Raw genomic sequence first — 19,365 nt, forward strand, 5'->3', positions numbered from 1 at the left:
TATTGTTCTACGTACTGGGTAATTGAATCTGCTTTTAATTCTTAAAGAATATCCTCATTTCTTTTATGGTGAAGAAGGGAGTAACCAGCAGTTCTTCTCATAAATCGCATTTCGGCTGTTGTAAGTCTCCTTTCGTCAACCTTTCTGATGGTCCAGGCTTCGCTTCCATATGTGAGAACTGATCGAGCAAGAGTTTTATATACCCTGAGTCTAGTGTGTCCCTTGACATGAGGAGGCTTAAAAACCTGACTGATTACAACTAGGATCTCGGTGAATTTGGAAATTTTAATCTTCATATCTTCTTCGTCAGCAAATGAGAGGTTGTAGCCAAGGTAATTGAATGAATTAATACGTTCTATTAAATTAAGATTTACACATATTTCACTCTGAATTGGTTCTGTGCCTAAAAATGTCATTACTTTCGTTTTCTGTGTTGAGATTGCCACATCAAATTTGGAAGCAGTGTTTTCTAAGTTATGTATGGCACGTTGGAGTTCGGATTCTGTTCTTGCAATAATCTGATCGTCTGCAAGTAATAATGTAGCGAGATGGGAATTTCGGCGTGATAGTTTTGTCTCCATAAGTGAATAATATGGTTCATGTATATAAAAAAACAGGAATGGAGAAAGGCCGCAGCCCTGTCGGACACCTCGATTTAGCCTATGGGAGCCCAGATGGAGTGTCTATTGTCGATTCGTATAGCAATTTGGTTGGTTCTCTATATATTATATATTGCAGTAATGAATTGATTAGGTTCATTATCATTGACCAATATCTCGAGGAGTTGTGTGTTAACTTTATCAAAAGGTTTAATAATAATAATAATAATAATAATAATAATAATAATAATAATAATAATAATAATGATGATGATAATAATGATAATAATAATAATAATAATAATAATAATAATAATAATAATAATAATAATGACACTGCTTTTACATTGAATTTAGTTTTCCGACAGAATTACAAGCATAACATTATACATTACATCAAAAGGTAACAAAAATATTGTCGACCAAGAAAACCAAGCTATTCAGTTCTTGGAAAACAATCGCACTAGTCCAGAATGAATACAACGAGTTGCTATAATGCGACACAATTTTATGTTATTTCTATTCGTAATTAGCCATAAAAATGTCCAACAAAGACGAGAAGTCTGGGATAACAAAAAGTCGTTGTAATACTAACAAGTAACGGATCAAGGATGTACAGAGACGTCGGTACTAAGGGTCAATGTAAAGTTTATCAAGAACGTACGGAGGAGGATGCACAAATCATGTTACACAGTTTAAACTTGACAGGAGACAGCTGTTACCCATGTAACTTGTATTTTACAATAACTCTGTAGTATTTTTTAACAGGCTATGGCTATCCAAGAAACAACAAATGAAATGTTTGCAACGGGAGTAACAAAATCTGATATTCAACATATTACAAACAAAACTGACTTTTTAATTAACGTCATGGACGTCTGGTCGATCTAACACAATAGAAACACACAATGGAAATCACGTAATATGAAGAGACTTCACCTTGACAACGGACAAACATCTATTTACAAGACACGATGATGATGATGATGATGATGATATGTAATATTTCGTTGAAGCCTATCATTTACATGATGTTACTAAACACAGGGCCTAGATTCACACTGTAACACGAGAAGCTGTAATTGGAATTATATTGATATATTCAGGCTATTTGGTACAGTCTGTGACTATGAATAAAATATGACTAGCAAAAAAGAAATAAAAATATATATAGAGAGAGTATTCATAAAGTTTCTTTACTCAACGTGGTAAAATGTTGTGTAATATTCATTAAGGGGTTAGGTACAGCTTACAGCAGTAAAATTTCGGAAATATTCAACATTTTTTTCCTCCATTACCGTATCCTGTACAATAATGAAAATTAGTATGTGTAAAACATTGTCCTTCTGCTATATGAAAAAAAAATATTTTTACGATTTAAAAAATTTATTTACATGTTTTTTTTTTTTTCAAAATTCAGTTCATTGTGCAGTGATGAAGCGTTTCCCATATAACTAAAAAAACTATCCAACATTCTGTGATAAAAATGGTCAAACATCAGTATTTTCTTCAAACACAAAATAAAAATATATTATTTATTAAGGAATGTAGTTGAAAGAGCATGATATTGTAAATATGAGTTTCAGCAATAAAATAAAAGAGAGATAACATGAAAAAATTAACAAATTTATGAATTCTGAGGGAAACGCTTCATCACTGCACAGTAAACTGCCACCATTTTGAATTTAAAAAAATATATATTTATAAATAATTCTTTAAATCATAAAAATGTTTTTTTTTTCATATAGCAGAAGGACAGTGTTTTACACATACCAATTTTCATTATTGTCCAAGATACAGTAATGAAGGAAAAAAATGTTGAATATTTCCAAAAATTTTACTACTGTAAGCTGTACCTAACCCCTTAAAGTTATGTATACAAACTTGTCAGCGGTTTCAGACCATGAGCTGGAAATATCCCGCTCATGGCTTTACGAGGACTGCAACCGGAGCGGGTCCGTACACCTAGACAGCTTTGTCCCACTGTGTGCCCTATATGCAATGATTATCCAAGTCCGAGGATGGCATTCATAAATCCGACGCTGACAGGTGGCCCCTGATAGAGCCGGGTCTCATTCGCATACGAGTAGCCTAATACGCCCCAGGAATCAGGAGCCCCAAGCCCTTCGGAAACCCGTACTTTTCCCAAGACTTCACTCCAGTCTATTTTTACTGTTGCAAATGATAAATGAAATGAGGGAGAGGTGGAGAGTGTTGGTGGAACGATACAGGGAAACGGGAGTATCCCGAGAAAACCCCTCTGCAATGTCTTCTTTGTCTACCACAAATTCTATTACGACCTGGTCGGGGGTCAAATCCGGGACGCCTGGATGGGAGACCAGCGCCACAGAACCGGCATGAGTAGGCTGCACATATTTGCACACGTTCTTCGACACACAGCATAACATTGCGGGAATTAATTATGTTAAATGTCTCCGGAACAGTGGGCTATAACTGACACCAAAAATAAAGAAGTTTCCTGGAATGGTAGTTATTTATAAGTTATTATTTTAAGGATAAAACAACTTCAGTCAACCTCTCTGCACCCTTAATGTATTGATAGCCTTATAGCCAAGAGATTGTGGGCTCTATTTTGCGTATTGGTGTTTCAGTTCACACCACAGATTATTGTGTATATTTTATATTATACAAAATTTTACTTCAAACTATTTTTAACAAAACACCTCCTAAAATAAAACTCACAACTACTTTTTACTACACCCTTTTAAGCCATACATCTGTAGAGATACAAGAGGTAATTTTAAATCACCATCTTCATGAGTTATGACCGCTACTTCCATCGCATTATCATGACTTCAGCAGTGCAATAAAACTTTGAGTTTTCACCAAGCGTGTAACTGTAATGTCTAATAATTGTAATTAGTCTATATTTGTGTTAAAATTTCTGTAATAGTAACAGTGTCTTGGGGAGGATAACAGTCCTTCTTAACTTCGAGTACATGGGCATAGATTGGATATATGCTTGCATTTCTATTCTTTTATTCCCTTTCTATTGTTTTCAATCAATAATTTCGCGAGTGAATGGTATGGGTTTTGAAATTTTGTACGACACATACTTTGTTTTATTTTCGATGCGCATCTTAGGATGGTGTCTGTATTTTTAAAGATTTTAACAGCATTTTTCCCCCTTCTTTTCTTAAAGCAATTCGAATGGCATAACATACTTACCCCTCACTAGTTTCCTCTACGAATTTTTCTGTTTTTCTCTGCCTGTTCCCCTTCGAAGATTCTTGAAAACGTTTGCGGAGTTGATTTCTATTTTACCGGGACAAAATGTTGGGACATCAGTGGACTGAATTTCAGTGCAATGCACAGTGAATAATTTTTAATTTTGTGTTCCTACCCTGTTGATTTTTACACCACTACGTTAATGAAGAATTCATAAGATTACATTTAACATTATTTTTTATGATGTGTGGGGGCGGGGAAGCGTGGAGAGCCATTGAATTTTTTCTGGTAATAAGTATAGAGTTTTATTTTAGCCTCTCTGATGTGCTGAGGACTGTACTCTGCCTGAATTTATCAACACTTGAAACAGCTGCAAGAGCGTTACCCTACACATACCACCAAAAAAATTGAATATCTGTCAAGGCTGTGAACAGACTGAATAAAACCTATACCACTAATTACACGAATTATTATACTGTTTCTTTGATTGGTTGTAATGCGTACATCGTGGGAAAGTCCAGAATTCTTAAACCTAGCAATACCAACGGGGGGAGGGTGTACTTTGTGCTAACATTCTCCAAAATTTATATTTTAAATAGGTACGCCTAATTGTATGTTAAAAAATATGAAAATATTACTTATTGTCACTTATGAATCCTTCTATCTTATTGTGTTATTGTTTAATCGTTTTCATTGATAGTTTTACTAAAATACGAAAATATGTCTAAGCGGACAAAAAATATCCCACTTGTTGAAGTAATTGTTCGAAAATAGAGAATGACATTTCAATTTTTATCTTTTATTATAGTGCATATTATTTGCCGATAGCAAATTTTAAAAAAACGTTCAAAATTAAGCATTTTTGTTGTAAAATTATAGTCTGTTTCAGCATGTGAGAACGGGTGTGAAGAAAGTAATGCGTAATATTTTCCACACTCTTATGCTGAAGTAATTGTTAGAAAATATAGAATGACATTTCAATTTTTATCTTTTATTATAGTGCATACTATTTGCCGATAAGAAATTTTAAAAAATCGTTCAAAATTAAGCTTTTTTGTTGTAAAATTGTAGAATGCTTCAGCATGTGAGAACGGGTGTGAAGAAAGTGATGCGTAATATTTTCCAGACTATAATTCTGAATTAATTGTTCAGAAATATACCCTACAATGACAATTCAATTCTTTTCTTTTATTGTAGTACATATTATTTGCTGATAACACATTTTTTAAAAATGTGTCCAAAATTAAGCATTTTTATTGTAAAACTGTAGTCTGCTCAATATGTGAGGACGGGTGTGAAGAAAGTGATGCGTAACATTTTCCAGACTGTTATGCTCAATTAATTTTTTTAAACTTTACAATGATATTTCAATTCTTCTGTTTTATTATATTACATAATATTTACCGATAACAAATGTCAAATCCACCTGGATGGTGCAGTTGGTACAGCGCTGGCCTTCTGCGCCCAAGGTTGCGGGTTCGATCACGGCCTAGGTCGATGGCATTTAAGTGTACTTAAATGAGACAGGCTCATGTCTGTAGATTTACTCGCATGTAAAAGAACTCTTGCGGGACAAAATTCCGGCACACTGGCGACGCTGATATAACCTCGGCAGTTGCGAGCGTCGTTAAATAAAACATAACATTTATAACAAATGTCAAAAAATCGTTCAAAATTAAACATTTGTATAGTGGACATAAAGTACACCCTCCTCCCCCTCGTTGGTATTGCATGTTATTTGAAATACCTTGGTATTGCTAGGATTAATGTTGTGCCATTGATGATGAATTGATGATGATGATGATGATGATGATGATGATGATGATGATGATGATGATGATCTAGAAACGGCGTTTGACAGAGTGGATTGGAATAAACTGATGGGGATCCTAAAGAAAATAGGAGTGGATTGGAAAGAGAGAAGACTGTTCAGTAATCTTTATATGAAACGAGTCAAAGTCAGGATAGGAGAAGAAATGTCAGAAGGAAGTGAAATAGGGTGAGGAGTACGTCAAGGATGCCCTTTGTCACCTACTCTGTTCAACATCTACTTGGAGGATTTAGTGAAGAATTGTTTTCAGAACATGGGAGGTGTGATAGTAGGAGGAAGAATAATAAAGTGCATAAGATTTGCTGATGATATGGCGTTGTTAGCAGAAGAGGAGATGATACTAAGGGATATGCTATAGGAGCTAAATGTCAGCTGTGAGCAATATGGGATGAAGATAAATGCAAATGAGACAAAGACCATGGTCATAGGAAGAAATATAAGGAACGTAAACTTGCGAATTCTAAATAAGGCAGTAGAGCAAGTGGACAGCTTCATATACTTGGGGTGTACTATAAGCAGTAACATGAGCTGCTGCCAGGGAGTCAAAAGAAGGATAGGAATGGCAAAGGAAGCTTTTAATAGAAAAAGGAGCATCTTTTGCGGACCTCTGGAGAAGGAACTAAACAAGAGATTAGTGAAGTACTTTGCATGGAGTGTGGCATTGTATGGGACAGAAACATGGATATTAGGACGAAGTAAAGAGAAGTGACTAGAAGCATTTGAAATGTGGATATGGAGAAGAATGGAACGTTGAAGTGGACAGACAGAATAAGAAATGAAGCTTTGTTGGGAAAAGTGGGTAAAGAAACAACGATACTGAAACTGATCAGGAAGAGGCAAAGAAATTGGTTGGGTCACTAGCTGAGAAGAAACTGCCTACTGAAGGATGCACTGGAAGGAATGGTGAACGGGAGAAGAGTTCGGGGCACAATAAGATATCAGATGACAGACGACATTAAGATGTATGATCATATTAGGAGACAAAGAGGAAGGGCAGCAAATAGGAAAGATTGGAGAATGCTGGGTTTGCAGTGAAAGACCTGCCCTTGGGTACAACAATAAATGAAAAAAAAAATGAATACTGAGTAGGTGAGGACGACGACGAAACTGAAGTTGGAAGTAACCCGAGAAATGTTATATCTTGATACTACAATTTCCATTTGAACTCGTCTGAATTTCAATTCGGAACTCCATCTTTGCATTGACTATTCCATTTTCTCTAAAGAATGTGCCAGATTGTTAGCTTCAATTACAGATATTTTAAGACGGTCTGGAGTTGAAAGTAAATATATGGCTAAAAATAAATAAGGTGATTGCAATAATAGCCTACAAATCTAACGCATGTGTCGAGAAATCAGAGTATGAGTATTTTCGAGCAGAATGTTCACTAGCCTAACGGCGACATTTTGATGAAATGACTCGGACTCTAAAAACGAGGTATGCGCCTCCTACAGCTCAGAGACGACATTCGTGAAATATGATGTTCACACGGACCTCGAATTCAAGGTGCGGTTTACAAGCTTCATTAGTATGCTACGTATAATGAACTATATGTAGGCGATTTATATTTAAGAGTTGTGTATGCGGCACCTATAGCGCAGTTTTGACGCTGCGTAGAGGTCATGGTCTTGGGTTCAAATCTCGTCTACGTCTTAATTCAATATTTGTCCGCTATCAATGTAATGTCCAGCGTTGTCACCTAATTCCTGTCAGCGTGACTCTAGTACCAGATCAGTAAGGTGTGTGAGGATATTGGTAAAATTCTAGTACGTTTATGATAGGTATTTAGACAGACAAGACAGACTCGGCAGACTACACATACTAGACAGAGACTAGATAGGCTAAATAGAGACTAGACAGATACTATACAGAAGCTAGACAGAGACTAGACAGAAACTAGATAGAGTAGATAGAGATTAGACAGACTCTAAGCAGATACTATACAGAGGCTAGACAGACTAGACAGAAACTAGATAGAGTAGATAGAGATTAGACAGACACTAGACAGATACTATACAGAGACTAGACAGATTAGACAGAGACTAGACAGAAACTAGATAGAATAGATAGAGATTAGACAGACACTAGACAGATGTTATACAGAGACTAGACAGACTAAACAGAGACTAGACAGAGACTAGATAGAATAGATAGAGATTAGACAGACACTAGACAGATGCTACACAGAGACTAGACAGACTAAACAGAGACCAGACAGGGACTAGACAAACTAGATAGAATAGATAGAGATTAGACAGACACTAGACAGAGACTAAGCACACCAAACAAACTAAACAGATTAGACCAAGGCTAGACAGGGACTAGACAGAGATTAGACAGGGGCAGAGTGATTAGACAGAGATTAAACAGAAACTAGACAGAGACCAGATAGAGACTAGACAAAATAGACAGAAGCTAGACCGAGTCTAGACAGAGACTACACAGGGACTAGACAGAAACTAGACAGACTAGATAAAGAATAGAGATGACAGAGATTAGACAGGCTACACAGAGATTAGACAGAAAGTAGACTGAGAATAGACAGACTAGAGAGAGAGAGCAGACGGGGCCAAACAGAGACTAAACAGAAAATAGATTAGATAGAATTTAGACAGACTAGACAGAGTTTAGACAGAGACAGATTAAACACAGACTAGACAGAGAATAGACAAACTAAACATAGATTAGACAGTCACTAGACAGACTAGGCAGCTAGGTTCGAATCCCGCTCTGGCTGATTATGTGGTTGGACTTTTACCGAGGTTTTCCCCAACAGTAAAGCGAATGTCAGGTAATGTTATGTGCGAATCGTCGGTCTCATCTCGCTATCACCAATGTCACAGATCCTAGATAGCCGTATTCTCTCAACTAATTCAGCGCCGTTATAATATATTATAACTAATTACAGAATTATCTGTTTAGACATCCTTCCAGTCTCCAGCAGCTTCTAGGAACGTATGGGAAAAATAATTTTGTAAGTCCAAAAATCCTGTTCTTTGATGTATTTTTTCAGTTATACCTGTAACACTGAATGTGGTAATAGGTATACAACTTCTGTTTCCAATTTTTGTCGCATACAGTTTTTTCAAGAGTAATGGCTAATTGTAATTGCTCATATCTTTACTTATTTCATAACCTTGAAAAATCTAGAAAATATCTCTTTACAAAGTCAGTCCAAAGAAAGAAGAAAATTATATAAACATATGCACGATATCACTAAATTGGCAGTGATTATTTTGTTTGCTGGAACAAATTTATTTTTTTTTTCTTTTACTTGGTTTCTTTTAACGATGCTGTATCAACTACTGGGTTAGTGTCTATTGAGCGTCGATGGAATTAGTGATAGCGAGATGGCATATAGCGAGATGAGACGGAGGATTCGCCATAGGTTACCTGACATTCGCCATACGATTGAGGTGAACCTCGGAAAAATTCCAACCAGATAATCAGCCCAACTGGGACTCGAACCTCCGCTCCCTAGCAGAACTTCGTATCAGCAGGCAAATGCGCTACCGTCTGAGTCATGTCGGTGACTGATTTATTGGTGTTCTATAGTTTATAGCCTAGGCCTATCACTTTATTCTTTCGCTAGACAGAGTATAGGCATTAACTGTCATAAGTAATGGCTAATGAGTTTCTTTTTTGCTTTAAGGTTATGCTCTTTTTTTTTTAGTGTAATGTAAATTTAAAATCGTCTGTTTTTTTTTTTAAATGCTTTTGTTGTGTAATCTCGAATTTCACTTGTGCAATATTATTTCGAACGTATTTCGGATTTGTTTCTATTGACCACAACTCCCCATTCATGTTGCCAAGGGAATTCTTGCTCATTTCTTTGCATTCTTATACTGTAGACTTCTAGAAAAATCAAAGACTACATGGGCGAACTATGAATCTATTAAGGCAGCTGTCGGCAAATTTGTACTCCTGATGACATCACTGGACGTTAGCCGCAATACATAAGATGTAATATCAATCGAGGAGTATAGAGCACTTCGTTCGAATTCCAGTGGCGGACTCTCAACGCAATCATATGATGTAGACTACACAATATTGATTTATAGATGAACAGATTATATTTTATTTCACATTTAGTTTTACAGTGCTGTAACAATCTGGGAAAATACATCACAAATTGCCACTCATAATGCAACTCGTAAATTTTCCTCTGCTAGTCACGATCTTTGTTTAGATATTACAAGTTTTCGTTCAGAAAACAATTTTCCGGAAATATACTGAATATAGAGCCAAACATAGCAGCTGTGTAGAGTAGTGGCAGGATAATTATGATATAACTACACATGTATTCTTCTAAGGCGAGTATTTTAAATGAATCTAAGCCAGTTTGGTGTGTTATACAACGGCAACGTTTTATATCCTCACTTATTTCTAGCTCTCTTAATAACACGTTAGTCCACCTAGGAGACTTCTGTAAAGTCGTATTTTCAGTCCCGTATGTTACTACACATACAAGTTGCTTTATGTTCAGATTCATTTCTTCTATATATTTTCTTCGTGCTATGAATAACTCCCCTCCTGTTGTATTTTCTTTAAGTGTAATGACATCGAGCAAATATTCTTATACAGAGAGATCCTTCGTAACTCCGCGGGTGAACATTACCAATTCTACTGTATCAATATCTGTTTTCCTCCTAAGGCGAACGATTAGACCACTGTTTATGCATCTTTGATATTATTTCTCTTTCAGCTAGTGTTTCAATATCCCTTATCCTCCTTTGTATTATCCATGTGGATAATTTCATACTGTTGAAAACATGAGATTATTCGCGACAAATAATGTTAGCAACTTTCTTGAGACATGTTTTAATGAACTGTCTTTCATTATAGTACTTAAATGATTTTGCGTTTTCCAAAGCATTAACAAAACTTGCATGGAGTTCCCTTCGACCCAGAGCTTGTTTCATCATATTTTAGTACCGGAACTGTTATTTCAATTTAGTTTTTTTTATGTTTTTATTGCTTCGTACCGTCCAGCCCTACGAAAAGGAAATTATGGATATACTTATTTTCTAGTGTATACAGTTTTGTTTACAATTACATTGGATATGTTAATGCTTACCTATGATTTCGTGATAATCTTATGACGTGTCGTAATATCGCTAGATGTTTGATTTGAGCCGTTCAGAGCAGAAGTGGTGTAAGTCAAAATTAGGTAATGAGGTTTAAAATAAAAATTCTATAAAATACAGCGCAAAGTAGCAATTAATATGTCCTTCGTGCTATCCACTGACTACTAATAGTTTAAATAAATTGAATATTAATTGCTACTTTGCGCTGTATTTTAAAGAATGTTTACTTTAACCCTCATTACCCATTTTTGACTTAAGGATACACTGATGTGAAATTTTGTCATTTTTAGTCAAAATATATTGATTTTTTGTTTTTATCTTTAAAAAATTTTTCATTGTGTAGAGATGTCCTCTGCCAATTTTCATAGCCATACGATCGGTCTATCACCTGTTAGGGCCACATTTCGAAAAAGTTGAGCGCTCTGATTGGTGGTAGTCTCGACTTGATTGTGGCAGCGGTCGGACGTCTTGTAAACAACCTCTGTACGCGCTGTTAGTATAAGTGTACTTGTGCTTAAGTCAGTATAGTGAATAGATAATAGTGTATAAACAGTGAAAGTGACTTACTGCATAATCAGGTATACATCAGTCATTGTTTATTGAGATTTACAGTAATTAAAAAGCAATATGGAATCTTATAAGAGAATCAATACTTTAAAAATCAAATTTCCAGCTACGGCTAAAAAACCATCGGCGTATGAAATACATCAATGGCTAGTGGAAACTATGCGTGTTAATACAGATCAAGTAGATACCATACAGTTACATAATAGAGACTTTGCAATTTATCTGAAATTAGTTTCCGTGACTTTATACAACAAACTGTTGAATGAACACAAAGGAGACAAGATGTTTAAATATGAATCGGGAGAAGAAATTCAGATCGTTGTAAGTGCGGCGGATATCCAAAGTACGACAGTGCGAATTTTCAATCTTCCACCTGAAATACCAAACATAATTATTAGTAATACCCTCAGTAAATATGGACAGATTCATGATATTAGGTCTGAGAAATGGAATGATCAGTATCCCCTACCGGTCAACAATGGAGTGAAAGCTGTAAAGATGGACATTAAAATTCCGATACCCACATTATTGAAAATCGGCATGTACACAGCATCTTTAAATTATCCGGGGCAAATACAAGTTTGTTTTCGGTGTGGTGAGCCAGGACATTTTAAACAAGACTGTAAACAACAATTTACTACGTTACCCATTCGACCCCATAACAAGAATAGACTATTAAGTGACATTGTTCGGCAACACACACTCATAAATTGTGAAAATGTTCTACTCGAAGAGAATCAGACATCTTCCATACAAGATTCAACAGCTCCTGAGGCAGTTTCTTCTCAACATATGGATATTCCAACGGATGGCGATCTTCAAGGCAGTACGGAGGTAGGTGATACTTGTAAACATACAATTCCAAGCACAGAAAATATTATGAATGTTCAGACAATGCCCACTGACATTAACAGTAATGTTGACCAACGAGAGGAAAATGAAGAGCCTAGCAACAAAAAATTACGACAAGAGGACGAATCTAATGTTCAGGAAACACACAAACAGTCAAATAACACAACACCAGAAGTTATGCAGATAAAACACTCGCGTGACCCGCGATTACGACGAACAGCTGTTAACATTCTACCAGAGTCTACCGCGGTAGTAACTACACAGACTCAAGCAGGAGAAGCGGCAACCCCAGATACTGACCCCACTGTTACAGATGACGGAAATAAACAAGATCCCTTGACTAGATCCTGGAGCGACGATATGATGGACGAAGAAAGTACGAAAGTAACGGAACAAGACGAAGATATACAGGTACCAAATAAAACATCATCAGCTTTTGCCAAAACAAGACAACATCCATATAGAAAAGAGAAATCTAAACCTCGTGAAGAAACCAAACTGGGTTTTCCACTCTTACGCAAATAATTTCCTTTCTAATCAAATAATAGAGCTGCATCAGACTAATCATGTGGCTGCGACTTAACTGTGCCATCTACCTGATTATTATGCAGTTTGTAATTAATTACGCTACCTTAAACATAAACTGCCTAAGAAGTCAACCAAAACAACAGTTGCTAAAGCAGTTTCTGTATAACAATGATATTGATATCTTATTGTTACAGGAAGTCAATATTGAAAATTTAAATTTTATAGGTCCGCAGTATAATTCGATAGTGAATGTTGGTGATTCAAACAGAGGAACAGCTATAATTTACCGCAGTGGATTATCAATACAACTTTATGAACAACATCAGAGTGGTAGAATAACGTCATTATTGCTTAACACTGGTGTCTTAATAGTAAATCTGTATTTACCATCTGGCTCCAACAACAGGGTGTTACGTGAACAAATGATTGCTCAAGACTTGCCATTTTATCTACGACATAAGTATAATATCTTAATTTTGGGTGGCGACTTTAATAACGTGTTAAATGCAAGGGATCAGAAAGGTGAATATCATCCATCTCCAAATTTACAGAGACTGTGTAATGAATTACAACTTTTAGATGCTTGGGAAGTTGTTCATGGAAACAATGTACAATTTACTTTTCATAGAGGTCAAGCTGCTTCTCGTCTTGACAGAATTTATGTGAATAAACAGCTAAAACATAACATTCTTAATGCACAAGTACAACCAGCAGTCTTCAGTGATCATCATGCTCTACTAGTTAAAATGGAAGTCGACAATACCATCCCACCTCATGGAAGAGGTTATTGGAAGTTAAATGAATCCTTACTGTACGATGATAAAATCAAAGAAGAGTTTATGCTGAGATGGAAAGCAGCTGACAAACGAGCGAACAACCGCGCACTAACAAATATACAAAAATGGCTTACCATATATAAACCTACCATTAGGTCTTTTTTTTAAATATGTTGGTATTGGTAAAGCTCGTGAACGGAAAAATATGAGTGAATTTTATTACCGATTATTACAAGAACTACTGATGAAGCAACGTGCTGGTCAGGATGTGGATGCGGAAATTAAAAACATTAAAACAAAAATTGTGCAAATACAAGAATACATTATGGACGGCATTAAAATTCGATCACGCACTACATCAGTTGCAGATGATGAACGTGGATCATTGTATCACTTAGCATCTGAAAAGTCGAAAGGGTCAAACAAATATATACACTCACTAACAAGTGGAGATGATGGGTTGATCACCTCCACCAAAGATATAATGCACCAGGCAGAAATACATTTCACGCAATTGTTTGCAACTAAACAGGTTAACAATGACGAGCAAGATAAAGTACTGGACTATGTAAAATCCTCTCTCTCCGATGAAGAAGCATCGTCCCTTACACAACCAATAACCTCTGAAGAAATACTATTAGCACTCAAGACTGCCAGTTCAAAATCAGCACCAGGACCTGACGGTATTGGGTATAATTTTTATAAAATATACTGGAACATTATTAAAGAACCGCTAACCAAACTTTTCAATGAACTTTTACATGCGACAAGACAACCGATGGGATTCAATGAAGGTATTATCATTCTAATTCCAAAACTGTCACAGGCACAGAATATACAAGATTATAGACCTATAACCCTATTGAATACAGATTGCAAGCTATTTGCCAAACTTATAGCAAATAGAATCAGATTTCACTTAAAGGACCTTATAGGGGAAGAACAAACATGTGGAATACCGGGACGGAAAATAACTGACAACCTGGAAGCACTACGAGATACAGTATTTTATTTTGATACCAATAGACATGAATCGGCTGGACTACTTTCATTAGACTTCCAAAAAGCATTTGACAATATCAATCACCAATATTTATTTAAAACCATGAAAAGGATGAACATTCCGGAAATGATTATCAATGTCATTCGTTTTATGTACTCGGATGCACACTCCCGCATACAAGTGAATGGATTTTTTTACAAAACCAATCAGACTGGCAAGTGGAATCAGACAAGGCTGTCCCTTGTCAATGTTACTTTATACCATCTGTACAGAACCATTAATTAGAATGTTTCACCATAATCTTCATGCCGAGATTCGTAATAACAAATTGTTCACAACATTGGCTTACGCGGATGATATGGTTATTTTGTTGAGAAAGGAGCAGCAACTTCCCGTTCTTCACCAGGTTCTACACCGTTATGCAATGGCATCTACTGCTAACATAAATTTCAGGAAGTCAAACTTGCTACCCTTGGGACATTGGCCACCATCTCTGACTATGGCAAATATACCAATTAAAGATGTTGTTAAAATACTTGGCATGTTCATACACACAGATATAAAGAAGATGATAGAACTAAATTGGAATCCAATTTTAAACACAATCCGTTACATGTTCTCCAAACAGCTCACTAGGAACTTAAACCTGATACAAAAAATATGGAACATAAAATTATTCATACTATCTAAAGTTTGGTACATTGCACAAATAATACCTCTGCCGGAAGATGTAGCCCAACGCATTGAATTGGGAATTACTTATTACCTGTGGACAGGACATATTTATAAAATTGCTAAATCTCAACTCTGGAAACGGACAGAACAAGGTGGATGCGATCTGATTGCAGTTAATAATAAAAGCAAAGCTTTACTCATTAAAACATTACTGCAAAGGAAAATTAAATATAAAAATTCCATTACATCTGAATTAATAGATTTTACTTTGCAACATCCCATATTCCGAAGGATAAAAATGTGCCTGAATAAAATACCAGAGCGGCTTCTCAACGATCCGGAGTCTATGACCACAAAGGAAATATATACGTCATTATTAGCTGTTAAAGAAACCGTTTCCCTCCATTATGACCAAATACCCGAATATGAAGTGGAAAAGAATATGGAAAATCTTCACACTACCAAATATTTCAACTGATTGGAAAACAAGTGCATATAAAGTAGTAAATGATATTGTTCCCACAGAAGCAAAAAAGTACCACCATAACATCACGCACTCACCTCTATGTCAACACTGTGGCAGTTTTGATACTCTTCACCATCGATTAACAACATGCCGACCTGCAGTATGGTTTTGGTTGTGTCGAAAACTAATAAATGCCTCTCACACGGACAACCCGAACGACGTTCGAAGGATGGTACTTCAACTGGAAATGCCCACCCACAGCAATAAATTCGCACTAACATGGATAATTATGGGATACTTACACTACATGATCAGTGACAACAATCCAACGATAGCTGGACTACAAAAGTTACTAATGGAAGCTGAAAGGAAACTGAGAAGAAAAGGACGTAACAATTTGTTAATAATTGAAAATAAGAAAAACATTCTTAGTATATGAAAGTAAAACTCAGGAATTTGTATAAAAAGATATGGCGATTATGTGAATAATTTACCTTATTAATTCTACTCTGTTAATATATAGGCCTATGTATATACATGTATCTTTTAAATTGCTACCATATTAACGGTAGGTGTAGTTGGTAGTTTCCAAAAGTTATTTTGTAAATAGTGATGGAAGCCTCCAAAAATGATTTAAGATCGAATATATTTTAGTATTACAGTATTTGGTTTCATATGTTCATATACTGTCTAAATAAATGTCATAGTTTGGCAGATTTTATCGTAGTACAATCTTAAAAATGTTTTTTTTTTAATTTTTTTTTATTTATTTTTTTTATTTTATTTTTTATTAATATTATTTTTTCTCTTTTCGTGTGTGTGTGTAATGTCATAAAATAATGTTTATTATGTAATTAATGTGTCACAAGATCTCAGGTATTATAGTGTAAATAGTGTTATATAACTCATGTCATATATCATGTAAAAATTGTACGTGATAAATAAACGTGTAAAAAAAAAAAATTGGTAATGTAAATTCCCCGTCCACGCCCTCAACTCTGAATTCTGTGACGATTGTGGAAATTACGCTGTATTTAATATATTATTTATTACACTACTGTTTGTGAAAAGACAACACCCAGAAAGAATGGCTCGAACGACTCCAATCTCGGGAGATGTGTAGAACTGTGTACCATCAATAAATGATTACATTTCCATAGAAATGGCGTACACATAGGCCAAACAGTGACGTCTCTTGTTTCACCAGCAAGGTCAATGTTATGACTTGCTCAGTCAGTGCAGAGCTTCCAAAGGAAGTGGAAACATGAATCTGGTGTAGGTATGCCTCGTCGACGAGGAAGGCCGCAATATCAGCACATGAATGAGTTCGGGCGGAATGATTGTTCTCCAGTAAGCAGGTTTGTCATACCGTGATATTTCGGCTCGTACAGGGCATGCTGCTATGACAGTGATGAGTGTGTGGAACCAGTGGATAGAAGAGGGTCGTACACAGAGACGAGCGGATACTGGACCACGTAATGTGACCACAGTACGGGATGACCGCCATCTTATCCTCTTGGCCGTGACGGACCGTACAGCTTCATCCACAATGTTGAATCGACGTTGGAGTACTGCATCGTGTGTTGATCTATCTGCCGTCGTCGCCGTCTTTTGAGGGATGGACTAGTGGCTCGCATATCGTTGCGTCGGCTTCCATTGTCCAGAAACCACCAACGTCTCAGACTATAATTGGCACGTGAACACCGTGACTGGCGTGCTGAGTAGCAAAATGTAGTGTTTTCGGACAAGTCATGCTAGTCCTACTTGTCCTACAATGGTGGTTGAATACATGTTAGACCCTACCGTGGTGAACACAATCTGAGAGCCTGCATTGTTGAGCAGCATAGCGGAGAAACGCTAGTGTGATAGTTCGGGGCGCCATTGGATATAATATGCGATCTCGTCTTCTACGTATTCAGGGCAATCTGAACAGCAATCGCTACATTAGGGAGGTTTCAGAGCCCGATGTACTGCCCCTCCTTCAGGCAACTCCACATGCCATATTTCAGCAGGACAATGACCAGCAACATGTGGCGAGGATTGTGCAAGCCTTCTTTGAAGAACGACGGGTATCCTCTTCCCTGGCCTGCACGTTCGCCAGACATGTCGCTCATTGAACATGTCTGGGAAATAGTTGGTTGGCAATTTGTTCGTCATGGTCCTCCAGCACCGACCCTTGACTCTTTGTGGATTCGCATACAAACTGCGTGAAGGGAGATTCCCCAGGAACATATCCAGTCTCTCTTTGATTCCATGCCACGACGCTTAGAAGCTCTGATTGCAGCGCATGGAAGCTTCACACCATACTGAAATCTCGCGGTCACAGATCAGGTACAATTCTGTAATTATAATCATTTGTATATTGTTATGTACCTAATCTGAGGTATCAATTTCATTTCAGTCACATGTATCTTTCTTGGTGTTGCAATTTCCACAAACATTTGTGTACATTAGATTTCTAATTCAGACAGTGTAGCTTCTCGACTTCTCGAAATATTTCTTCATAGGATCCAACAGATGTCACTTCAAAGGATGCTTTCCTTTGAAAAATATTCAGTTACCAAGGAGACCACAACTCTTGTCTAAAGCAAAATTCCATTTGTTGCTAGTAGCCATAACAACGTGTTTTCCATGCTTGGTTTTTGTTTTGTTATACAAGATATATTTGCAAGTTTCTAACAGTTTTATTGTTAGTGTTATAATAGTGTCTACAGTCTATAGTGATTTGTTTTCATAAGTTTACATGTTTTTTTTTTTCAGTCGTCATCTTTATTTACTAGTGCAGTTAGGTCTGCACTGCATGGTAGTGTATGTAAGAGTAAGTTCTGCGTATAATAAGCAAGACCTATATATCTCAAAATGCCTAGAAAATAAAAAAGATTGAGTTCTTATTTATTATTATCATCCCAAACTTTGAAGTCAATTTTCTCCACTTTCAGTTTTTCCACATTTTGCATTGCTAAAAATGCTACTCTTCCTACAAATTTTGCACTACATGCATGATTTTTTGTAGCGGTTTCTGAATGTGTTCTTAACAAAACTTACTATCAGGTTTATACCCAACATTCATATTTTATTTAATATTAATTTTTCTTTATGCTCGAGTTGATTTTTTTTCCGTTTTTACACTTCAGTGCATAAAATATTTTTTATTATTTTTTTTTATTATTTTTTAGTAGAATAAAAGGAAAAATTGCATAGTAAGTTTTATTTCCGAGGGTCTGAAAGTATGTAGACAAAATTTCAGGCCAAAATATTTGAATTTGTGGGAGGAGTAGCAATTTTTGAAAAGCTAAATTTACACAATTTAAAATTACAAAATTATTAATAATTCATATATTTCTGCCTCAAATGAGATGAAACTTTGTACACAGACTATTTGTATACAGTACGACAACTGTACAAAATTTCAGAGTTCAACATAGAATAGTTTAGAAATTTCAAATTTCACATCAGTGTACCCTTAAACCACTTCTGCTCTCAACGGCTCAGTTATAAGTGTCTATTTGAATTTTAGAACACAAGAGGCATCTACACTGTCACCATATGCACAACAAATACTGTTCCTCCCATTCTTCCTTAAACATACGTTTCCGAACAGACGTTGAAGGTTTTGAGAAAGAAGCAACCTAAATCTAATCAGGTAATCCGCCACTGATGGATGTCTGTGAACTAGAGTTTTAGAGGAATTGGGAGGAAGGGAGGGGGTGAACCAAAGGTAGTTTACTGCGCTGCCCCTGCCACGTCACTATTGCTAGTGATCACGATGACATTTTTGCCGATCCCTGCATT

The 19,365-nt window shown here is 36.2% G+C and overlaps 1 long non-coding RNA gene across 3 annotated transcripts in view; it reads right to left on the bottom strand.

Annotated features, from left to right (window-relative positions):
- The window catches only part of LOC138700628 (uncharacterized), a 901,578-nt gene that overhangs the window by 735,309 nt on the left and 146,904 nt on the right, over window positions 1-19,365 (bottom strand). The window contains exon 3 of one of the 3 annotated variants that reach the window (XR_011332402.1): window positions 11,305-11,646. The exons of the other annotated variants lie outside the window; for them this stretch is intronic. This is a non-coding gene — a long non-coding RNA (uncharacterized lncRNA). Of the gene's footprint in view, window positions 1-11,304; window positions 11,647-19,365 lie in introns of those variants that run through there. 3 annotated transcript variants of the gene reach the window in all.

The sequence above is a fragment of the Periplaneta americana genome, chromosome 1 (genome assembly GCF_040183065.1).
Source record: "Periplaneta americana isolate PAMFEO1 chromosome 1, P.americana_PAMFEO1_priV1, whole genome shotgun sequence".
In the NCBI taxonomy this organism is placed as follows: Eukaryota; Metazoa; Arthropoda; class Insecta; order Blattodea; family Blattidae; genus Periplaneta; species Periplaneta americana.